Source organism: Macaca fascicularis, chromosome 11 (genome assembly GCF_037993035.2).
Source record: "Macaca fascicularis isolate 582-1 chromosome 11, T2T-MFA8v1.1".
NCBI classification, from domain to species: domain Eukaryota; kingdom Metazoa; phylum Chordata; class Mammalia; order Primates; family Cercopithecidae; genus Macaca; species Macaca fascicularis.
Window position 1 is genome coordinate 82,604,934 of NC_088385.1, and position 26,078 is coordinate 82,631,011.

Consider the following 26,078-nt stretch of genomic DNA (forward strand, 5'->3'; position numbering starts at 1 on the left):
CAAAGGTTATGGAAGTATCAGTCCTGAATATATTCTATTTCTAAACTGAATCCCATATATGTGCTTTCTAAAATTCAAATTTATAAATAGGACATTAGTATAAGGCACTGTGATCAATTATAATAAATAGGCATAATTGACACAGTAATTGATGTTTGATGAAAAAACACAAGGTAACTACATAATTTCAAATATAAGAGACAATTGTTTTTCCAAGAACCAACTGGAGATGTTAGTTTTGTCTTTAATATTTTCAGAAGACACGCTGAAAATATTTATTTATAGCTCTTCCTCTGTTATTTCTGCAAGAGGACTCTCATGGTACACTTTCAATATTTTATCTCTTGGATTGATTGTAACAATACAATAATATTTCCTTTTGTCATATTAATAAAAAACTACAGAGCTTTGCTACAAAAGTTACAATTTAATGAAAATCCAATGTAATAAATACAATATGTTTTTATTATCCAATTCCCTCAATCTCAAAATCAATATTAATTAAATATATAATAATAAATGGATTCATAATGGAGAAGTTATTTAAAAAATGCAATCAGTTATGGCCAACTCTATAGTGTTTAATGACTGACATATATTACCATCTTACTGATCATTCAGCATAAATATTCAGCCAGAATCTTAGAGGGACAGAATAGTTTCTTCCTTGCAATGAGTTCCATTTTTCCTTTTACATAAATGTATGTAGCTGGGATTACAGGCACACACCACTGTGCCCAGCTAAATTTTGTATTTTTAGTAGAGATGGTGTTTCATTATGCTGGCAGGGTTGGTCTCAAACTCCTGACCTCAGGTGATCCACCCATCCCAGCCTCCCAAAGTGCTGGGATTACAGGCATGAGCCACTGCGCCCAGCCTCAGGTAGTCTGTTTTACAGACGAAATAGAGAGTGTCACACAATCCAGTAAGTTAGCTTGCTAATTGAAGTCAGTTATGAGAAATACTAGCTACATAATCAGCAGATTTCACTTTCCTAGCTGGAATCCCTCAAGTTCAATGTGTTTTAGGATGGTATTTTGTTTTGTTTTAGATTATAACTTCTTTTCTAAGACTTCTGATTTTCCCCATATGCAAATCGATTAAATTTATTATGCAAAGAAAATACACAAGTAATATGAAATTACCTGTGAGACAATAGTTATTTTTTGTAAATATGTGTCCATGATCTAAAACTGTTTTGTGTGAGACTTGTTCAATAGTAATTTTGGTCCCTTGATGTAGAGCAGGGTTCAGCTGCCTATTTTTGTAAGGCTAGTTCTGGAAATCAGTAACACTCTCTAGACTTCTTGTTAGTGATCCCTCCTTAGATCACTTAAAATCTCTGCTAGGGAGGATACATGAAAGGCTGGCCCAGAGTTTGGCTGTGGACTCAATAGGAAGTTGAAATGCAGCCCGTAATAAAGGTGAGACAATGAAAAGAAAGGGAGCTCAGGAGAAATCCAGCTCTGGGGAGGAATGCCGGTCCAGAAATGGATTTTGTTCTTACTTCCCTTTTGTGTTGTGTTTATGCCAAGCCATAGATCTTTTTAATGCAAAAGCAGTTATTTCAGGCTGAGGTCTGATCTTTCAGCAGGAGACTTTCTAGGTAGTTTCTTTCACATTATTCAAACTGCTTCTGCTAATTGATTGCCTTTTGTTTAGAGTCCAAAATGGAACATTATACTTTTCATCAATTTTCTCAGCAGTCTGCAAATGTACTATTTATTGTGTGTAAAGTTCTACTTAAATAATATTCAATCATCTTTCCAACAAATTTCATTGAGCAATGTTCCTGGAGTTGCTTAACAACGTGTAAAGCCTATTCATTGTGTGAAATGCTTCTGATGATAAATAGCCAATGTAGGAACTCTTTAGGCTTATAATTTCTTTAGATGAATTTTCTTGACAGTGTTGAAAAATGAATACCACTGTTTGCAAATAAGTATGTCATAGATTCCCACCAGCTATTCTTAAAGCTGCCCTTTTGGGGGGCAATTGCATAGTGGTGTTTTGGGGAGGGGGGTGAGGAGCATAAAAACTTCATAAAACATATGTATCACCGTTATTTTAATATATTTTTATTTCTATTCAAAAGGCACTTCACCTGAAGCAGTGGTTTCATCAAAAGCTGGTATTAGTAATTTTTATTCAAAGCTCTCCCAAATAAGCAGAGTCTATAAATGAAATTGTCTGTTATTCACAACCTGATCGTTGCCACTCTGCTTAAATAAAAACCTTCACAGCTTAAATAAAAACCTTCACACAAATTATATAACTCTACAAAACAGTAGAAGATCATTAAATTGGTCCAATTTCTTTTTTGTTTTATATTTATATGAATTAAAGACCAAAAAAAAGGCATTTATTGAGTACTTACTATATCAGGCACGGTCATCACCAGGTATACAAAGATAAATAAGATTGCTGTCACAAGACAATTTGGCCATTCATAGGTGTCAGGTTCTCTTGGCAGCCTCTACTAAACCTTTAGACCAAAGGTAAATGAGAGCTATCTGTGCCCTCTCACACAACCTCACTACTGTTTGTATGTTACAATAAAAGCCAGTCTCAGACCAAATTCTGCCAAGCATACATTTATTAGCATGGATGTGAAACAATCAAATACACACACTGTCATACAATCTGTCCCTGTAGGCTCAGTGAAGTCCTAGCTTCTGTTTTTAGTCACTCAGGACAGCACCTTGCATGAAAGGTGTTCTGGTGACAGAGGGGCCTATGTTCCAGCAGCAGGTTTCAGCTAACTAATCTAGATTGCTTCTGTTAAGTGGGGTGAACACAAGATTGCTGGGTTTGCCAGGTTCTTATATCCCATTCATGGAAGACAGAGGTGTTTGCACTGTCTTTCCGGGCAGTATAATTATCCTGAATGCCATCCATTTCACTCATGGAAAAATATTTCTATTATCCCTTGATCTCAATTAGATAGTCATTTCCAAGTGATTAGGTTGTAATAACTCTCCCAGAATGTAGACTATAGGAGCTTGGAAATGCCAATTCATCACTTTTTGAGATTGTACCTATTTAGGATACTTCATCAACTTGCCAGTAGGATGTAGAGTTTGTCACTAACTGACACTCATACATATCATATCATCTATGAAGAAGTATTTCAAATAAATTACAGGCGGTAGAACATGAGTTTCTCAGCACCACAATTCCTGCACGTACAAAAATCTAATTGAGTACAGAGAAGGGAAGGATATACACAGCCTGGGGTATTAGGGAAGCTTCACATAGTAGGTTATATTTGAATGGAGTCTTTAAGTTTACCAGGGAGAAAAGGGAGTTGGGCATAAAGGAATCCCAGACTGAAAGAACAGCTTGTATAAAAGCAGGAAGACAAAAGACAATCATGCATGATCATGCATGCAGTGTAAAAAATCCAGGGCAGCTGAAACATGGAAAGAGCAAGGAGGTAAGGAGAGAAGTGAATGACAGAACATGAGGTTCTACAAACAGCAGGTAGCTTGGACTGCCTTTGATTTCTTCCTTTCCTTGTCTTTCCATCATCATCACAGCATGAGAGAGTGGAGAGAACAGAGTACTCCCAGTTAGAATTTGTCACTTCTTGGTCATCCAACCTTGGGCAAGTAATCTGCTGGGATTCATTCACTAAAATGTTGATTCACAGACCTAGCTAATCACTGAATCAAAATACAGTTTCCCAGGCCCCATCCCACACCTCCCAAATCAGGTTCTCTGGAGGTGGCTCCTGTAATCTGTTCTTTTGAAGTTCCTAATTTGCGAATTGCTGTCTTAAGTGCAGGAATTTGCCTTTGTTAAAAATGCTGTGAGTGGATGTTATTTCTTTTGGCCTATTTCTTCCAAGAAGAAAAAGGAGAGAGAAGTAACCCGAAGAGTTTGAAATAGTTAAAACCTAAAATCTTTAAAATCCTTTGGCCAAGTTGTGGCATTTGTCGGGGGAGGGAAAGATTATCCAAAGGTAAAAGACTTTTCTCCCTTTGAAGCTATATTGGTGTGATGTGAATCAAACCATTCATGCAGAGAACAAAAGCACTTTTGACTTCAGCAGCCAGTTAAGATGGTAACTTAAATAAACAGGGAGGAAAAGAGATATGACAAAAGGTCAACTTAGTCATAGCTTCTTGAGCTTCAGCTGAAGCAGTGCCTAAGGCTGAACAGCTGAATTGAGTTGACAATTATTCACCCTTCCAGAGGTTCCCAACCTGAAATCACCAGACCTGTGAAGTCAATTCAGAGGGAGGTCGGGAAACTATTTTCAATATTTCAAAATTTCTACTGGATTGCTTCTCAAAGTGTTGTTCAAGGAACAGTGAAGTCTAAACCACCTGAATGACAAGGACAACGCTTGTTAAAAATTAAGATTCCCACCCCAACAGATTATATTTTAGATTGTTCAGTGTGGAAACTGGATATCTGTATTTATTTATTTTTTTAAATTATTTTTTATTTATTTATTTTTTGAGACAGACTTTCACTCTGTCACCCAAGCTGGAGTGCAGTGGTGCTATCTCGGCTCACTGCAGCCTCCGTCTCCCAGGTTCAAGTGATTCTCCTACCTCAGCCTCCCGAGTAGCTGGGTCGCACCACCCCACCTGGCTAATTTTTGTATTTTTAGTAGAGACGGGATTTTGCCATGTTGGCCAGACTGGTCTCGAACTCCTGATCTCAAGTGATCGGCCCACCTTAGCCTCCCAAAGTGCTGAGATTACAGGTGTCAGCCACTGTGCCCGGCCCAGATCTGTATTTCTTTTTAAACACTAGAAGATTATGAAAGAACTAGTTTGTGATAAGGCTAAGAAAAATATATTTAACTAGCACCCCAGTTTCCTCTGCTTTGGCTGAAACTACCAAATCATTATGGAGATTCTTTCCTATGAAGGAGTAAAGACATACTATACCCAAATATGCCATATTGATTATTTCAAGCTGAAAACACTGGAAAAATTGTAGTTTCAGGAAAAGGCTGACCTATCTTTTCCTGTCAGGTGCAAGCCATAAAGATTGCTTTGCGACAGGTGCCTTCCCACTGCCAGGACAAAAGAATAGTTCTTAACGTTGGAACCTGGGACTTGGCACTGCAACAGGACTGAATTAATAGACTCTGCCACTAGATTTACACCCCATGTATACCTCCTGGTGACTCCTCTAGAATTCACTACTCTAGGCAGATTTCTTTGTCCTGTCATTTCTTCACAAATTCATTTTTGTCTAAACATTATAAAAGCATCTTGCTTTGGCCATTTCTTGGAACTTCACACTCTGGTGGAGATCCCCTCCACATGGGTAAAACATGCATGCTTTTCTCTTGTTCATTTGCCTTGTGTCAGTTTGGCTCCCAGACCCAGCCAAAGAGTCCATAGAAGAGTAAAGGTACAGTGAAGGATATCCCTCCCTCCCCTACGCTTAGCTCATGCTAATCGGTATTCCTAACAATCCCATATAGGTCTTTGATTAATAAAAGTGGAGAAATATGGCCGGGCACAGTAGCTCATGCCTGTAATCCCAGCATTTTGGGAGGCCAAGGTGGGCGGATCACAAGGTCAGGAGATCGAGACCATCCTGGCTAACACGGTGAAACCCTGTCTCTACTAAAAATACAAAAAATTAGCCGGGTATGGTGGCAGGCGCCTGTAGTCCTAGCTACTCAGGAGGCTGAGGCAGGAGAATGGCGTGAACCCGGGAGGCAGAGCTTGCAGCGAGCCGAGATCGCATCATTGCACTCCAGCCTGGGTGACAGAGCGAGACTCCGTCTCAAAAAAAAAAAAAAAAAAGAAGAAGAAGAAATATAATTTAAAATGTTTAAAGGCATTTAAATAACCAAATTTTAAATGGGACTAAGTATCATTCAAAAAACCCATCAAAGTAGTTGTTAAAATTCACTAGACTTGTAAAACACAATAAAATTTTTGGACTGAATTAAAAGCCAGCAGAACTAGAAGTTTTTAATTGTAATTCTGTTAAATTGAATATTAATTTTTTTTTGGGGCGGGGGATGGAGTTTCACTCTTGTTGCCCAGGCTGGAGTGCAATGGCACAATCTTGGCTTACTGCAACCTCTGCTTCCCGGGATCAAGGGATTCTCCTGCCTCAGCCTCCCAAGTATCTGTGATTACAGGCACGTGCCACCATACCCAGCTAATTTTTGTATTTTTAGTAGAGATGGCGTTTTACCATGTTGGCCAAGCTAGTCTCAAATTCCTGACCTCAGGTGATCCACCTGCCTCAGTCTCCCAAAGTGCTGGGATTACAGGCATGAGTCATCACGCCCGACCTGAATATTAATTTCTATGACCAAAGAAAACCTCTGAGTAGCTTTTTCTATACACATAACTCACCTTCAGGGCACTAACTAAAAAGTTCATTGTTAACATCATTGAGCAAAATCTCTTTGTCAGTAGGGATGACTGAGGCTTGCAGCATTTCTCATTTAGTGTAACACCTCCTTTGGGGTCAACAACAAAAAAAGAGTCAACAAACTCTATTCCCAGGTCCCCAGTGTGAGTCAGGATGTCAGAATCAGTGTTTTAGGACTAGGACTGGGTTGTAGAAGTCATTTAATCTAATCTGTAGATGAAGAGACAAACTGAGAGTCTAGAAGGTTAACTTGTCCAGCATCCCCTGCAAACAAACCAGTAGTGGAGCCAGAGTTAAATACAGGTCTCAGGACTCCCAGCCCAGTGTTCTTTTCAATATTAATGCATATTACTTAAGTTATACTAACCAGGCACTTTTTCTAGACTCTGAGGTTACAACAGTAATAAAGACAAAATCTTTAACTTCTTAGAGGATGGAAGTAGATGATAAACACATATATAGTTTTTGTGAAGTTTTTTTTTTTTTTTTTGAGACAGAGTCTTGCTCTGTCGCCCAGGCTGGGGTGCAGTGGTACGATCTTGGCTCACTGCAAGCTCCGTCTCCTGGATTCAAGCCATTCTCCTGCCTCAGCCTCCCAAGTAGTAGTGGGACTACAGGCACCCACCACCACACCCGGCTAATTTTTTGTATTTTTAGTAGAGACGGGGTTTCACCATGTTAGCCAGGATGGTCTCGATCTCTTGACCTTGTGATCCACCCGCCTCAGCCTCCCAAAGTGCTGGGATTACAGGCGTGAGCCACTGCACCTGGCTGTGAGGTTTTTTGTTTTGTTTTGTTTTGTTTTTCCTGAGACAGAGTCTCACCCTGTCGCCCAGGCTGGAGTGCAATGGCACAGTGTCTGCTCACTACAACCTCCACCTCCTGGGTTCAAGTAATTCTTGTGTTTCAGCCTCCCAAGCAGCTGGGACTACAGGCATGTGCTACTATTCATCATTTTGGTCAAGCTGGTCTTGAACTCCTGACTTCTAGTGATTCACCTGCCTCAGCCACCCAAAGTGCTAGGACTACAGGCATGACTGCGCCCGGCCTGATAAACACACATATAAAGGAGAAAGTGTGAGTTGGTGATAAATGCTTTAAAGAAAACAAGGTGTCATGATGGAGAGTGTGTGTCTGACAGGTAGGTGGCGGTTGGGATGCGAGACTTTCATTTAGGTTGGCCAGGAGAAAAGTCATGTCTGTAGGACTGACCTTTGAACTAGAACTGAATGATGACAGAAGGCTACCAGTGCTGGGTGTAAAGGAGGGGAAAAAAAAAAATCTTTTCTTCTATCCTTCTAGGTTCTTGGCTGAGACCCCTGTTACAACAGACAGATTAACAAGAGAGACAGATGGACACGGTGGCTCATGGCTATAATCTCAGCACTTTGGGAGGCCGAGGCAGGTGGGTCATCTGAGTTAAGGAGTTCGAGACTAGCCTGGCCAACATGGTGAAACCCCGTCTCTACCAAAAAATACAAAAATTAACCGGGCGTGCTGGCAGGTGCCTGTAATTCCAGCTACTCAGGAGGCTGTGGAAGGAGAATTGCTTGAACCTGGGAGGTGGAGGTTGCAGTGAGCCATGATTGCGTCACTGTGCTCCAGCCTGGGTGAAAAGATCAAAACTCCATCTAAACAAACAAACAAACAAACAAAAACAATAAGGAGAAACACACGGGAGTTTATTAACATGCAAATCATGCATGTTACACATGAGAGACGAGTTCATAACCTTTAAGGACTCGACTTTTATAGCATTTTTAACAAAGAACAATAAATGTGTAGAGAAATGACAGAACAAAGGAAAGCAGTTTTAGGTTTCCAAGGGCAGGGAACTATGGGAAGGTAAACATATGGGGTAAGGTAGTGGAGTAAGAGTTGCCGGCAGATTCCCCTGGTGCTGTCTCTGGGTTGGTAAGGGTCTGGAGTCAGACCTAGGAAAGGAGAATTTAGATCCGGCCTTTAGGCAGAAAGGGGGAGGGTTGAGAGAAATTGTCTTGTATTTGCTGCTTCTTAATAGCCTTCAGCTCTAAGTAATTGCTAGGTCAAAAAGGCATATTTTGGGGTGACATATTCTGATCTCCTTCACCAGCAAAGAGCCCTGGGAAGAACATCAGGTGGTACAAACTATGGCGAGTACAAAGAGGCTGGGACAGAGAAGGACTTGGGAAGTGGGGAGGAAGAACATTAAACTTCAACATTAAAACTTGAAGTAATGCAAAGTTGCTTGGATTTTATTCTAAATGCAGTCTGGGCCACTGGAGGGTGGTGAGCAAGGAGTGACACAGCCAGATTTACCTTTTTAAAGGAGCACTCTAGATGCTATGAGGAGAATGTTCTGTAAGGACGTGAGAGTAGAAACAGGAAAACCAGTTGGGAAGCTGCTACAATCCCCCAGACAAGAATGATGGTGACTTAACCAGTGTGGTAGTGGGCAGAAGTAGGCGATGGGCAGAAGTCATCAGATTCTTAATATATTTTGAAGGTAGAACCTATAGGACACACATCAGCCCATTGTTCTTTTTTGTGACTCACAGATATTTCTTGCCTCCCTCAGATGGTAAATATATTGTGGTTAGTGACAAGGCAATGGTGATACTGTGTAAAATTTGGAATCCCCCTATTTTAAAATGTCAGAAAAAGACAGAAATGCAGATCCCCAGCCCTAGATATGGCCCACCTCAATTTCCCTTGCAGCGACTCCTTGAGTGGTGGTAGTGCTTGAAAACTGTATTTTATGTGTTAATGGCTCAGGAGACAAATACATAAAGCAGAAAGGGCTTTAGAGACAGACAGACCTAGATCCAGATTTGGGCACCACAATTTACCAGCTGTGTGATCTTGAGCAAACAACTTGACTTCTTTGAACCTTTGTTTTATTGTCTACAAACTAGAAATAATCATTTTAAATATTTTAAAATATCATTTAAAATGATATTTTTAAATGGCTAAAATATCTTGCACAGTGTCTGATTCTGCATATATTAGGCATTCAAGAAGGGTAGTTATTATTCTGAGCTTGTTCCCTCTGACCTCTTACACTTTCCGGATGAGACTGTACCAGAACTAGGTAAACTGCAGCCCTTTGAGCTTAAAAGGGAGTATATCATGTAAAGGTGCATTTCCTGGAAGCTCAGAGGATCTCAATAATACTGTAAATATCTTGTTCTATGTTCACAAATATTTAGAGTGAATGGGCACTTATCACAGGCTCCTAAAACTGGGACTTTAAATTTGGTCTCTAGAGGCCTTGTGAAATTGCCTTCCTGAGTTTCACAGCCTCTAATGTTAAACGTCGTCTTAATTAAAACTTTCATTCTGAGAGAAAGAATCTAAAATAGGGAAAAGCCAGAGTGGGTCCCCTGGCTGCTGAAACTATCCAGAGCATAAAATAAAAACCTCAAGGTCAAGGACTATTTAACCAAAGCTTAGCAGAGATATTTTCAGACTCTTATGCAAATTAAAACCACAAGATTAAACATAATTCTGGGCATAGTATTCAGACAGGTCAATTCAGCCAATTCAGGCCTCTTTTCCCTGCTGAATACCTACAATTTGTCATGTCTACTTAAATGTCCCTTTTAGGCAGCTTCAACTCTACAGTTAATGAGAGAATAAATCATATGATAATTTGTTGGCTCTGTCCACAAATATCACCACCTTTGGTTTTCAAGGCCAGAGTCCCATTTTTTAGAGTTTTATCTTTGTTATCTTAAAGGTCAATCACCTCCACTTCTTACAGATACAAACAGCCCTGCCAAATGAGTGATTTTTTTTTTTTTTTTCTTTTTCAGACACAGGGCCTCCCTCTATTGCCCAATCGGCCGTCAAAGCTCACTGCAGCCTCAAACTTCTGGGCTCAAGAGATCCTCCCATCTCAGCCTCCCAAGTAGCTGGGATTACAGATGCATGTTACTATGCCCAGCCCATTTTTTTTTGTTTCTGTGGTGGGGGGGGATCTCACTTTGTTGCCCAGGCTGGTTTCAAACTCTTGGCTTTAAGCAGTCCTCCGGCCTCAGCCTCCAAAAGTGCTTGGATTACAGGCGTGAGCCACTGCACCCAGCAGAGTAATTTTCAATTGTATTTCCATTAGTCTTTCCTTTAGTCTCATATCCACAGCTCCATATCCACATAAGGAATTGACACCCCTTTGATCTTCTATGAATCTTCCAAAATGACTACTAACTAATTTCAAATACCACCCAAGCACATACGATGTATTAGGACTGTACACTGACATTGCTTCTTCCCTTTCAACAGCATGGCACAATATTGGCACAAAGAAACCAGCAGAGAGTAATGATAGTGTCACACAGTTCATCGCATGGGTTCCAATATCTTATGGGTTGCATGAAATTAGTTCATCTATATGGATTAATTCCTTTCAAAGTGGTTTTTAGTCAAGTTCCCCTCAAAAACATACTGTGCAGAGATTCCATTGTTCTGATCATTCTTAATATACCCGCTGCTGTTTTGCCAAAAATAACAACTAATATTCACATGATGTTGACCATATGCTGTGCACTGTTTAAAGACCTTTCATCTAGAAACTCATTTAATCCTCCTGAAAACTCTATAAGGAAAATACTGTAATTATCTCATTTTACAGATAGGGAATTGAGGAATAGCGATTAAGTAATTTTCAGAATGTCACCAGTTATGAAGTGAAACCAGTTGGTCTGACTCTATAGACAAAACTCTTAGCCCCTGCACTAGAGTTTTTCAAGCTTGGCACTACTGACACTTTGGACCAGATAATTCTTTGTTGTGGAGGGCTGTCTTGTGTGTTGCAGGCTGACTAGCAACATCCCTGGCCTCCACTCACTAGATGCCAGTAGCAACAATACCATACCACCTGCATTGTGACAACGAAAAATGTCTCCAGACACTGCTCAATATCCCCTGGGAGGCATGTTATGACTACTACCCATTGAGATTCGCTGTCCTGTACCATATTGCTACTGCATTAAAACAATAAAGAATAACTACACTTACAGTTGTAGAAGGAAAGCTAAAATTCAAGGATTAGTATCATTAATCAAATGAATCCTCCCTCACTGTAATTAATATTGGCAGTAGACTGTGTTGTCTTTGCTCCCTCTTCTCTAGCCTTTTCCTAAATTGGAAAATTGCTCACCTAAGACCCTCAGTTGGCTCAGCTGGCGATTTGGCCTTTCCCTTTAAGTCTATAACTGGAGCACTGAAAGAGGTGTGTGGCTTCTTAAGCAGTAACTGAGGCCGATCTCAAAAAAATGCAGCCTTGAAGGTGTGAGGAGAGGTAAGCACAAACAGAACTTCATTTTCTCTTAGAAGGGAAAGTTATTTTCCCTTTCCACCTTCAGCAAGCTATTGATGCCTTGTTCCCTGAATAGTAGGTTAAAATGTTCTGCGGTTCATGGGACTGCAAAGGTTTATGTGCTTACATGGTGCCACTCAGGTTCTCCCTGGATGCTGTGCACAGAAAAGCATTGAGAACACAACACTTTTCACAGCTTTTTGATGTTTTCTGGGGCTAAAAAAATTGGGTTGAAAATAAGGAAGACTTTTTCTTAGCTTTTCAAATCTCCATAACCAAGAGGATGCCTATGGTAATCTTGGAAACTGTTGCCAAAGGGAACATGCCTCGTGGGCAATGTCTAGTGAGTAGGTAGGAGACTGCACCTGATCAATAAACAATGGTGGAGTTGTTTTCATGGAGCATGTTTTCCATGAACCCAACCCAAGCAAATTAAACCATACATGAACCACCAGCCAGTGTGATATCTTTAAGAAATCAGACTATGCTCAATCAGAATAAAAACACCCAACTGGGTGTCATTAAGCTTTTGAAAGTCCTTATGCTGCTGGAATTTTTCCCTTGAGGTAATGATTTTGTTCAATATTGTTGCAGTGTGCATTTTTGAGTATTTGGCATGTGCTGGGAGCTATTATTCTAGTTCTCCCCCCACTCACAACTTCTCTGGCAGATACTACAGTGAAAATTTCAGTGAAGTCGCAATCAAGGAATCTTCAGTTCCACTGCTCCTTCTGCTAACAACACATTGTAACCTTGACTAAACTACCTAACTTCAATGAGAATCAGATTTGCCAACCATATAGTGAAAAGTTTGGATTGTTGGGAAAAAAAAAAAAAAACTGTAAGATTTCCTACAATTCTACAGTTCTATGATCCTTTAAATTTGTTTTTTAGCTAACATGTATTGCACTCTTATTTATTACATGCAATTCATTGTTCTAAATACTTTTCCATGTATTATTGCACTTACATTTCACAACTCTGTAAGGCAGTCACTATGCTCACCATGTTAAAAATGAGGAATAATTCTATAATGTAGTTCAATGTAGTATCACCAAGGGGAAGTCTACCATTCAGGTGGAAGGAGAATCACGCTAGAGAGTACACAACATAAGGGCAGGTGCCACAGCCAATCACCTGACCTCTCTCAGCACCTATCATAGGTCCTGGCACCTAATGGGAAGTCAATAAATACTGATTAGATATGTAAGTGAAAGAATAAAATTCAATATCATTTTTATAAAATGTATCAAGAAAGATGGGCAGCTATGGTTTACAAGCTTAGAACTCACCCAAAAGTCCATATGCTGTGTTTCAAAAACATTGAGGCTTTAGTTCTCGTATGAGTTTTGACGTGTCAAGATTACCCTTCATTTGCTTTTTAAAAATAAATGTATTCACATGGTGGAAGAATTTTAAAAATAAAATTTTTACTGTGGCTTCTCACTGATAATTCTGGAATGCATGGGAATTTTAATTTTCTAATCCTGGTTCATATAATCAGGGAGTACATTTTTAAGGAACTGTGTTTAACTGCAATCTTATTTTAAAATCTTTCACAAAAAGATAAAAATTTGGGCAACTATCTCGGAAGTCATGCTTTGTCAGATGAAATAATTATGTTTTTCGATAATTTTGGCAAACATTGAAAGGGAAAATGTGCTCTAGATGAGGAAAAAATTCAAGTGCATGTAATCGCTTATTTAACATCAAATAAAATGCTATTCTATCCTTTTGGTATGCCTGAAATATTTCCTAAAAGCAAAAAAAAAAAAAAAGTTTATCAATAAAAAGATTAGTGATAGCTCAAAATGTAGTAATTTGCTCTTGTTGTTATTCTTAGTATTAATTTTTTTCTGTTATTTCCATTTGATAGTGATAACACACAGAAAGTGCTGCAGGGTCTATGTCAAGGCCAAGATTGACCTCTACAGAATGAGCATTCAAAAATAGCAGGAAGGCCTGGTGCGGTGGCTCACACCTGTAATCCCAGAACTTTGGGAGATGGAAGCGGGCAGATCACAAGGCCAGCCTGGCCAACATGACGAAACCCCCTGTCTACCAAAAATACAAAACAATTAGCGGGGCATGGTGGGATGCACCTGTAGTCCCAGCTACTCAGGAGGAAGAGGCAGGGGAATTGCTTGAACCCAGGAGGCAGATGTTGCAGTGAGCTGAGATCACGGCACTGCACTGTAGCTTGGGCACAGAGTGAGACTGCATCTCAAAAAAAAAAAAAAAAAAAAAAAGAAAAGAAAAATAGGCCAAGCGTGGTGCCTTATGCCTGTAATCCTAGCACTTTGGTAGGTGGAGGCTGGTGGATCACCTGAGGTCAGGAGTTTGAGACCAGCCTGGCCAACATGGCAAAACCCCATCTCTACTAAAAATACAAAAATTAGCCGGGCATGGTGGCGGGTGCCTGTAATCCCAGCTACTTGGGAGGCTGAGGCAGGAGAATCACTTGAACCTGGGAGGTGGAGGTTGCAATGAGCTGAGACTGTACCATTGCACTCCAACCTGGGCGACAAGAGTGAAACTCCACCTCGGAAAAAAAAAAAAAAAAAAAAATAGTGGGAAGAGTAGTGGAATGAATAATAGCCAGGCCTTATTTCTAAGAATCCATTTTAAAAATATATTTTTAAAAAAGATCAACCCAAAGTGATTCTGTATTGCCAGATCTTGTAAACTTTATGTGTCATCAAAACAACGAGGTCTCCTGCATTCCAAAATGTGTATTTCTAATCTACAAATTTTTATGTTGACATATATTTGTCTGTCACTTATGTGGTATGTAGAAAAGTAACTAAGATTCCCACTGGATCCAGTTGCTTCAGAGCAAAGCTTTCATCCCCTTTAGTTTGGATGATAACCATAGATTCTGTAACCCAATGATCAAAGATATAAAAGAAATTGAGATTCAAAACTGACAACATTGACCTTTGGGATAAAATTCTCTAGCTACTGTATTCTTTCACAGAATGCTTAAGCTTTTTTGGTTGACTCTCCAAAGATTCCACCCTCAGTAAAGCAATTTTCTATAGCTAGAATTAACCCTTACATAGTTTTACAAAACCCTAAATTAGATTTTCCACATAGAATATGTTCAGTAAAGGATTTGGACTAATAAAGGATTTGGTTTTGGTCCACAGAAGACATGAAAATGATTATTTTCTACTAGCCCATTTATTCAATCATCTTTTCCTTCCACAAATATTTATTGACTGCCTTCTATACTCCAGGCACTGTGCTAGGCATTGTAGGTGCAGCAATGAACAAAACACAGTCCTTAGTCTTGACCTAACAGAAAAGATAAATAAGGACAGACCCAATTACAATACTTAGTATATGTGTTTTATGATCTGTGCTGACACCTCACCCAGTCTCCAGCAGCCCAAGATTTCCCACAGGAAATGCCATCCATGCTGAAATGTGAAGGACCAGTAGAAGCAATCCCAGGGGAAACGGCAGCATGGGGAGTAGTTGAGACCCAGGTAGAAAGTTGTTTCAGATACAGAAAATGAGATTGGCAGATAGATGGAGCATGGGGCATTCCAGAAACACAAGCTGTCTCTCACTACAGGGCAAGCAGATTTTTGCTCCCACTGCTGTATCCTATTTACAACCTCTTTTGACATAGATAGGATAGTTAAGACAATATCTATGAGTTTTTACCATATTTGGACGCAATTCTTTTTTCAGCTCTCAAATTTGGTGACAATACTATTTCCTTTTACATTTCTTCTCCCTCATGCCATGTTCTGCCCCTCCCGGTGACCTCTGCAGTCTGGCTCCTTTGCAATCTCCAGCTGCCTTCTGACTACGTCATTATCACCATTGAAGGGCTAATGAGACTGGACAGGAGGGCTGATGCCTACCATGCCGGTGCTTAAGTTCGACTCCCAGCTGCCTACATTTCTCTGGCTCACAGAATTCCACTGTTCTCCTTTCAGGAAGAAAAGGATTACAAGATTAGCTTCATGATACCATTTCCAGCCTACCATATATAGTAAGAGGAAGCAATTAAATGTGACTTCTATGACAACCTTTCAATCTTCAGCCAGACTCCCCATAGGATATCTGTCTGGAGGGAGGCAGCAGGGGTTTCAACTATGTAGGTGAGGTCAAGGAGTGTATAATTACAGCCAAGTGCTACAGATTCTAACATCTCTTTTAGCATCCTGCCACAAACAGCAAACAGTGTGTGAATAAGGCACAAAACAGTTGCTCAAGTTAGAAAGCCAACATTGTGGGGAATCTGAAAGTCTAGTCTCCATGGGTAGTGCAAAAGAGAGTCCTTTAAGTAAATAGACTCAAACAGCTTTAGGAAACACTGTTAACCATGCCCAGCTAGCCTGGATTTTAGCTGCAATGGAGAAAAGAAATACATTTGTCAGAATCCTACTTTCCCGCCGCCCCCCCCCCTCCCAAGACTCAGCCACTCCAAAAAGCCTTCCCAAAAGCATGCAGTCAGAATGGTCATCAGAACAATAAATCACAGAGATTTCTGGGGTATAAGAAGAAAAACAAAAGCTTTTCAAACCATTACATTCTCAAGGAAGGTGGATAAACCTTCTAAAGGAAAACTCAAGATCTCCACTGCTGTTCTGAGCTCATAAATGGACAAAGAGTATTTTATTTAGGTGAACATTTTGAGATTTGGGTTGGCTTACTTACAGTGGAGTTTGAGGGAGTTGATTTGTTGTGCTTCATAAAGAGAGAATTGGCATCCCCGGGAACTCTAAAGTGTAGAAGGAGGACTGGGTCTAGGAGTCGAGGCAAAATCTCCAGCTTCAGGAAACCATTACAGCTGCGGAGAAGCTTTGGCCCAGGCTTTAGGGTTCTTGCATCTCTCTCTTAAGAGGAGAGATGTCTGTTGACCTTGGAAAAGAAATGAGGCATGAACCTGGGACAAGAGCCCATTAGCCCCACATGGTTCTAGCTGGTGCAGCACAGAGCCCTGGGAAACTAGGAGTTAGAAAGGACTCAGATGAAAAGATAGAGGGGGAAGGGAAAGGAGAAGGCAGCAAAATGGTGAATGGTGCTGTAGAGAGTGGCTTGACAGCAGGGGAAACAATTGCTCTGAGGCAGGATGGCCCAAAGAACTTCTAGAAGCAGGAGAGCTAATATTCAGTTTTAAATAGCTTGCTTTTTTTGCAACATAAACTCCTCCTTAAAGCATGAGTGAAATCTGCTGCACATACAAGGGCTTTGAGTGAATGACTGTTTCTGGGAAACCAAGAAAAGTGACTCAGGTACAGGTCTGCATTCATGTGAAACAAAACAAGAATGATAGGAGAGGGGGAAAAAAATTAAAAAAAAATAAAAAAAATAACATGAGCAGGACCCACAAAACAGAGATAAGACCATGACAAATAAACCCTCCAGAAATGTGCATGATCCTGTGTCATGAGTTTGACTTTTCTCAATTCTAGAATGGGGTATGGAGAAGGTAATCTTATCTAGACCTCAAGGGCAGGTGACCCAGCTAGCTCTCACTCAAGTGATATATAATCATTCTGCTGAGGCTTATGTCATGTGATTTGAAGGATGCAACAAGAATTTCCTAAACAAAATGTCGAATATTTTCTCTTGGCTTATGCCAGAGCCTGAAATCAACACCATCATCATTCTTTCAGGGTGAAGCATGAAAATCTTCCCTTAAAATGCAATCATACTCTGACACCCATTAGGATCACTACTATCCAAAAAAAAAAAAAAAAAAAAAAAAAAAACCAACCAGAAAACAAGTGTTGACAGGGATGTAAAGAAGTTGGAACTTTTGTGCATGGTTTACTGGGTTGTAAAATGATGCAGCCACTATGGAAAATTGTGGCTGTTCTTTAAAAAACTACAAATAGAACTACCATGTGGTCCAGAAATCCCATTTCTGGGTATATTTCCAAAATAATTGAAAGCAGGATCTCAAAGAGATATGTGAACACTCCTGTTCTTAGCAGCACTATTCCCAACAGCAAAGAGGTGGGAACAACCCAAATGTCCATTAATAGATGAATGAATAAACAGCATGTGCTATGTACACGCAATGGAATACCATGCTCCCTTGAGAAGGAAGGACATCTTGTTATGGGCTAAGACAGAAATGAACCTTGCGGACAGTATGCTAAGTAAAATAGGCCACTCACAAAAGGACAATAACTGTATGATTCCACTTACATGAGGTATCTAAAGTAGTCAAATTTATAGATATGAAAAAGTAGAATGGTGGTTACCAGGGCTTGGGAGGAGGGGGAAGGAAGGAGTCATTTAATAACTACAGAGGTTCAGTTCTGCAAGATGAAAACATTCTGGGGATCCGTTTCATACCGTTGTAGATATACTGAACACTATTGAACTGTCCACTTAAAAATGGTTAAGATGGTAAATTGTATATGTTTTTAACCACTATAAAAATGCAGCCATCTTCTGTATAACAGGTCATCTTAAACCATCCTCCTTTACACTTTCTTATGAGTTCATTTATCAGATTAGCTTCATTCTCTGAAGGGCAGATGCGTCAGTTTTCATAAAGAGGAGAGTCAAAAGGGTGTTAGGAAATGGAGGCTCAGGGCATCATAGAAATCTCTGGGCATCTGGGAAGACGACCAGGCACAGAAGCTAGGGAGCTAATGCAGAGGGGAGCGGGGGCTGCAGAAGCATGAGAGAGAGAGGGGCAACACAAAGACATGAGAAAATGCACTAAAAATGCATTTTTTTTTCTCATATTTTCCCTGAAGCTGCTATCCTTGGGTGACCTCAAGAACTTAGAGGCAGTGAAAAGTTGCCTTTGCAAAGGCTGCCCTGAGAGACACTCAGAATAACATGGTTTGAAGGGCCCTTCTGGCAAGCGCATCACAGCTGGGTTTCCAGGACCACAAAGGCAGACTGAAACTTTCTCCATTAGCTGTGAGTGTGCCCTGCTGAACCTTGTGGGCCCAGATGGTGCTTATTTTTAGGCACCTTCCTCTTTCCATGACTAACTGGGAATTGTAAAGTATGGAGCTGGGTCTAAGAGCCAAGGCAAAGTCTCTATTTTGAGGAAAGCATTACAGCTGGGGAGAAGCTTTGGATCAGCAGTCTCCTGGGTTCCTGCCCCTCTGTTAAAGGGAGAGATGTCTGTTCACCCCTAAGCACAAATGGGGGCATGGACTTGGGGCTGAGGAAGCCCTGAGAACATATCAGCCCCAAATGACTACAGCTGGTGGAAAAGGAGCCCCAGCGAAGAGCTGCTGCTTGAGTGTTACCCCGATGCTGCCCCTGATGAGATGATTCTGCACTGATGGGCTTTCAGCAGTTAGTCTGGGCCTGCCTGGGCCACTCATCCACCCGTGGGCAGGACTCCAAGCCTCCAACTTTCATCTGGCTCTTTGCTCCAGGCCTTGCCCACACTGCATCAAGGCCAGCCTAGCATGAAGCTCTCATGTCCTCAGAAGGCACCTGGCAGAGAAGCTCAGTGTGGGCAGAAAATAAGTACAAGGTTTTCTGAGAGTTCACTGAGTAAATACAGTGCATATAGACTACGAACCTCAGTCCATTCACTTGGGTATGTAAAAAATTGTGCATTACCTATTCTTCTCATTCTTGAAATCAATGTAATTCTGACTCCAAGCTCCATTCTCACTGGACCTGGAAGAATTTAAAGCTATGCTTTCTTGCGTTTCCTCCTGCAAATATGTAAAGGTCCTGGGGTCTTACTAGCTTCAAGATGAGCAATTCCCTCAAGGTGTCAGTGTGGGTCCACACTGGCTGTGGCTGAGACACCCACTACCCCAGGTTGTGCTGCTTCTTTGCCAAGGTTAGAAATCTCAGATGAAACAGGGGAACACAAATGGGAGAACCCAAGCCTCCTACAGGTGCCCTTCCTGTCAACACTTCCCCCCTGAGGCCTTGTCACAACCTGAGTTAGGGTACAAATTCTGAGGGCAGGTCCTCTCTCTCCCTCCCAGTCACCAGAAATCTCTCCTTCCAGCCTTATTGTTTCTCAGATGGCCTGTTCCACTCCAGCCCACTCCAGGACACACGTCAACCATTTAGGATCTTAGGACACAGTCTTGAATTTCATTAAAGCTTTTTGTGCTTTCAACCCTGATAAATTCCTGAGATAAACAATCACAAAGCTTGGCCAACATTAGGGGTTAGGAACTCCATTTGAAATAACGCATAGGTAGCCTAAGTGATGTGCACCATGTGTTGCAGGCAAAACCTAGACAAAGAAGCCAGGTGTGCTGATTGTAGGTAAGTGTCCTGTCCAGGATGCCACCAAATTGCAAGTCAGAGAGCATGCAGCAAATACTGGTTTTGGAACCAGCAGGCAAGAAACTGAAGGCTCACTTGTGTTTTATTATCAACACTGGGGAAGCTGAATAAAACCAGCTAGTGGTGGGCAGGGAGCCAGCAATGGCTTGATTAGATCTTCACTCCGTGGTTACCAGCCAGTGCCATCCAGGGAAAGCCTGAATCTGGAGGAGGAGAGGCTGTGCTGCCAGTGCAGCCAGCACCTGTGTTTGACTATTTCTACTGCTTATTTCAAGCAAACAGGCAGTGACGCAAGAAAGGCAGGAAAGAGGACTCTCTGAGCCTGGCATCTGGCGAGGCCATGTTTTACTGAGCATGCACGGTGCTTGTCTTCCATCTTGAGGATAAACCACTTGGCCCTCAGTCAGAAGCTCTCCTAACTAGAAAATGTCTTATTTTGGAAACAAATGCTAAGTAATGGGTTGGCTTCCTGGTGTTTATCTCTCTGGAGTCAGCTTCATATATCTGGGGGCTGGAAGCGATTAGGGGAAGGACTGTTGGAAGCTACATCAGGAAGGTGGTCCTGTTTTCTGAGACGCCCTCTGACTTTTTTGCAGAGCATCTCACTTTCCTTGGGACACCCCCACCTTCTCGTGCCTAGCATCACCAGGCTGCCTTGCTCCCTTTCTCAGGATGACACCCAGACCTGAACTTTCCAGGCACTGTCTCAAGGTCAAAAATGATACTGCCTTCTTCATCCTCATCAAAATTGCCGTTTTCTGGATGTCATGCTGTGTAGAATCGGGTGGCGGTGGTGAATGGGCCCACATAAATAATTCATTCTAAAACACGAGCCCTGCCAATATTGTTATATAAAAGAAACTTTCCAGTGGAGTATAAACTTTATCACGAACTTGAGAATTTGTATCAGCTTTGTTCACTACCGTGATTTGATAGAAAATTATCTCATTAAACCCAACAAAACAGGCCAGTAACAATAATATGGTTAAAAATGAGCCTCAAGAGAAATATTTAGTAACATTTGCCAAGTTTGGAATGTAATACATTATTTTGCTATTGTTGAAATCCTCAGCAATAATAACAATGTGGAAAAAGTACTTTCTCAGAAGGGATGGTAATTTCATAAGTTTAACCCTAATGTATTTGTATGCAGAAAATGAATAATACATTGAGCTCCAAAAGAAAGAAGGCCCATGAGGCAAAAAGGATACTCCTAGGGGAAAGTCAGGTCATTACTAGACAAGAGGCCTGAGACAAAATAAACATGGTCTCGTGCAGAATTTTTTAAACTTCATGTAATGAGTGTTGTGGAACCAATTCCGTGAGTTTTAACCACACTTTTCTTTCTAATGGTATGAAATGGAATGTACTATACCACGGATAGTAAGGTCAGTATACACATGTATAAAATATATATGAGTTTGAATAATATTAAATGTAACTATGAGGATCGTGGTTTAAACTATTTGAAAGCAATAAGTTCAAGGTGCTGGTTTTAAACTATTTTTAAGCTCAGAATTTTTATGTGGAAGCTTAATATGTAAAATAGATCAAAATAAATCTGCCATCACTGCAGGCCACTGGTGAAGGGGGCGGGACTCGGCCCTGTCAGCTCGCTACAATCCACCTTCCTGTGAGCAGCAGAATTTTGAAAACCACTGGTTCAGAAATTATACTGCTCCAGAAATTACACTGCTCCAGAATTACAGTCTGTCAGTTCCCCTAGTATAAGCATCAAATTGATTCTTACTATTGAGGTTTGAGAGACCCAATAATACCACCACCTATCCCACTGAAATTCTGAATTGAGAGAGACAATGGTGTCAAACAGATGAGGGTCAAGTATCAACAAAATACTAATAAAGGCTATGTTGGGGACTGTACTTAAGTGCAGGGTGTCAGTGGATTTCTTAATTTCAACGGCAGAATTAGATAGACCTATGCAATCACGGCAGCACTGGAAACCTGGAAGGCCCTAACCCTAATTCCCACTCAGAGGCAGAGAGACTCAGCAGACAAGCCCATCCCAAAAGCAAAGGGATGGGAAAGGCTAAGCTAGACATGCCTATTCAGAGAAGCCAGGAGTGCTATATTAATTGATACCTCTCCACAAGAAAATAGGAAGCAGGTGGAAAAGAGGCTCCTCTCCATGACACTTAGCAAAATGAAATATGCTTTTTCTTCATAGCACTTACTGCAATTAGAATGAATGTCTGCCTCCCTTAATAGACTTTAGACTCTTTGAAGGCAGAGGCTATATCTATTCTATATACTGTTATGTTGCTAGCGTCTAGCACACGTTACATGCTCAACAAATATGTGCTGCATGAATAAGACTAATGTAAAAATAGTGTCAATATAATAGAACACCTAAACCCCACTTTCAATACCAAGGTATTTGAGAATTGAATCATATTCATTCAATGTCAAGCAAAACTGAGGCAGGCCTGCTCTTGAGAGTATTTGAAAGATTATATTTGCTCACCGTGGTGAACAAAGAAAAAAATTAGTCCTGGCAGGGCATGGTGGCACATGCCTGTATTCCCAGCATTTTGGAAGGCCGAGGCAGGTGGATCACCTGAGGTCAGGAGTTCAAGACCAGCCTGGCCAACGTGGTGTAACCCCGTCTCTACTAAAAATACAAAAATGTGTAAAAATACAAAAAAAAAATTAGCTGGGCATGGTGGTGCATGCCTGTAGTCCCAGCTACTCAGGAGGCTGAAGCAGGAAAATCACTTGAACCTGATTCATGGATCATGAATACAGCTGTTTATTCTTCAAATGCTTCAAGTGCCTAGTATGAGCAAGGTACCATGTTAGGTTTTGATAGTGCAAGACTAAATGAGACATAGTCCCTCTTTTCAAGGAGTTTTGAGTCTATTTATCTAAAAATTGGCACTGAGTAAGGAATATATACCCATACCTGAACCAATCTGATAAAATTCAGAGCACAAAATTAATTCTGTACAGTAGGATTTTCTTGAGTCCTCTATCACACGTAATTGACCTGAGGAATTTTGCACAGGCACAGAAAGGGTGAGAACAAAATCATAAGCTGACAGGTCTAAAAGACTCTGAGGCAGGACATCCAATTTTCTAAATATGTCTGGGGCTACAGGGGCACCCCTCTGTGCCATGCTCTCTCCTTTTGACAAGTGATGAACAAAATTCAGAATTCTAAGAAATAGCCCCATAGCTAACAGACTGCACCAGGAAATGATGGTCAGCTCACTGAGAAAATTTGTTCTTTTGAAATCATCTTTTAAAATATACACCCATTGCCCACAGCCTTGAGAAAGTGACACATTCATACAGTCATTTGAAAATATGAGGGTATTTAGCACGTGCATGCCAGCTCATCTCTATTAATGTGAAAAGTCATTTCCTTTTCTTTGAACTAATTTGATTTGGTTGGCTTAAGGGCCTCAATTCCTTTCTTTCACCTTCATTTTAGAGCTGCTGTGAAATTAGCCCTTGGCCCACAGAGAGGCTCCAAATTGTTTTGCCTCCTTGCTCATGCATACTACATTCCATACCTGTGACATACAACTCATTTTTATTTGCCAATTATTTTGTAGCTTTCAGACAAAGAGAGGTTGAATCGCATTACAAAGAGGTAAGAAAGACATCTAATGTGCTAAAACATTTTAAAAGAAATTGAAGTGAACACGTGTTGTGGATCTATTGGCAAAATAATCATTATGTTCAAGTGAGAAGTGTCTAATAAAGATGTAGCCTATGAGAACTAGGAAGGTAAAGCAGAAAGAACATGGGATTTAGTACAAGGAATACTTCTTTTAAATTCTAGTTCAGTCACTTGTTAGTCACATGACCCTCGGCAGGTTCTTTGCCTTTAAAATAGGGGTAAAAAAATCATACTCTTGAGAATTAAATGACAGAATGAAAGTCCATGAGCCACTACCAAATAGTAGATGCAGAACCCTTGATATTTTCATGATATGCTATGTTAAAACAATGTTAAAGTATAATTGACAAATGTAAAACTTAAGGAAAGTGTTATTATCTGCCAATATTCGTGTTGCTGAAATTCAGGATGTTCAAAATTGATCTTGTACTCAATAGACAGTATATAAGCACTGAATTACATCAGTTGTAGAATACCACATGGCAGTGACTTTTCGATTTTAGTTTGTAAATATATATAAATAACATGGAAGTTGTGAAAAATAATAAGGTACTGGGTTCTCCCTCTAGAGAAGCTGGTTTACTATGCCTGGCATGGTCTAGTAATCTGTATCCTTAATGTACCTCCCAGGTAATTCTAACAGAGATGATCCTTAACCATATTTTGATCAATTCAGCCTTATGCAAAATGTATTTATGTACTTAGAATTTATTTACAAGACTTAAAAAAAAGATGGCTCAGATCAGCCACCACCTTTTATACTAAAAACTATCATTTCCAGGATATCAGTGGAAATGGTAGAAAGAAGATCTCCAAAAATCTGTTCCTCTATAAAATCAATGAGAATATGGGAAAATTTCATGAAAATCAACTTCTTTCAGAACTCTAGAAATTAGTGAAAGGCTTACAACTATCTGGGAAACATTTATTCAATATAAATGGCTGAATCATAATAAGCACAGCAAGATTTTAGGAGATTTAACTTGCCCTTTTCTCATTCTACCTTCCACAGCTCTGAAATAGCCTTGGAAACAGCTAAAACTAGAACTAGGCAGAAGACCAACAAGAAAATGGATAGAAAACATTGACAACACCATAAGCCTACTAGATCTAACAGATATCTATAGAACACTCCATCAAACAGCAGCAGAATACACATTCTTTTCAAGTGCACATGGAACACTCTCCAGGGCAGACCATGTGGTAGACCTAAGATGAGTCTTAATAAATTTTAAAAGATTGAATTCATGCAAAATATGTTCTCTAACCACAAGAGAATAAAACTAGAAATCAGTAACAAAAGGAAATTTGAGAAATACACAAACATGTGAAAATCAAACAATATATTCCCAATTAATAAAACAGAAATCAGAAGGAAATTTTAAAATATTTTGAAATGAATGAAATGAGAGCACCACGTGCCAAAACTTGTGGAATATAGCTAAAGCAGTGCTTAGGAGGAAATTTACACCTGTAAATGCCGATTTTAAAAGGAAGATATCAAATTAATAACCTAACCTTCTATCTTAAGACCTCCCACTAAGGGAAAAAAAAAAAAAAAAAAGAGCAAATTAAACCCCAATCCAGCAGAAGGAAAGAAATAGTAGAGATTGGAGTAGAAATAAATGCTACAGAGAATTTTTTAAAAATAGAGAATATTGATGAAACCAAAAGTTGGTCTTTGAAAACAGCAAAACTGACAAATCTTTATTTAACTAGACTGACCAAGAAAAAAGAAACACTCAAAGGTTTAGAGAGTTTCACTGGAAAATTCTAGCAAGTATTTAAAGAAGATCTAACACCAATCCTTCATGAAACAAGAAACAGAAGAGGAGGAAACACATTCCAATTCACTCTATGAGGCCAATATTACCCTGCAACCAGAACGAGAAAAAGATATCAAAAGAAAATTACAGACCAATATCCTTTATGAATGTAGACACAAAAATCCTTAACAAAATATTATTAGGTAGCAAGCTGAATCCAGCAACATATGAAAGAATTATACACCATGACCAAGTAAGATTTATTCCAGGAATGTGGTTTGGTTAACTACGGGGAGAAAAATCAATCAATGTAATATGCTGTATTAAGACACAGACAAAGCATTTGATAAAATCCAACAGCCTGCCATGTGAAAATACTAAAGACACTAGGAATAGGAGGGAATTTCCTTAACCTGATAAAGAGCATACATGAAAATTCACAGATGACATCATACATAATGATGAAAGAGTGAAAACTTTCCCTCTAAAATCAGAAGCAAAGGGTAGATGTCTGCTGTCACAGCTTCCTTCACCATTGTACTGACTGTTCTAATCAGTAGTCAGGCAAGAAAATAAAAGGCATCCAGATGGAAAGAAAGAAATATCTCTATTCACAGGTAACATAATCTTATATATACAGTGTACTAAGAAATCCATGAAAAAACCTATTCAAACTAATAAAGAAGTTCACTCAGATTGCAGGCTATAAAATCACACATAAAAGCAATTGTATTTCTGTATACTAGCAATGAACAAC

The 26,078-nt window shown here is 40.0% G+C and overlaps 1 long non-coding RNA gene across 1 annotated transcript in view; it reads right to left on the reverse strand.

The window, feature by feature from the left end:
• The window catches only part of LOC102135541 (uncharacterized), a 229,265-nt gene extending 212,737 nt beyond the window's left edge, over nucleotides 1-16,528 (reverse strand). The window contains exon 1 of the long non-coding RNA XR_010579506.2: nucleotides 16,331-16,528. This is a non-coding gene — a long non-coding RNA (uncharacterized lncRNA). The remainder of the gene's footprint in view (nucleotides 1-16,330) is intronic.
• Nucleotides 16,529-26,078: the final 9,550 nt, after the last annotated feature.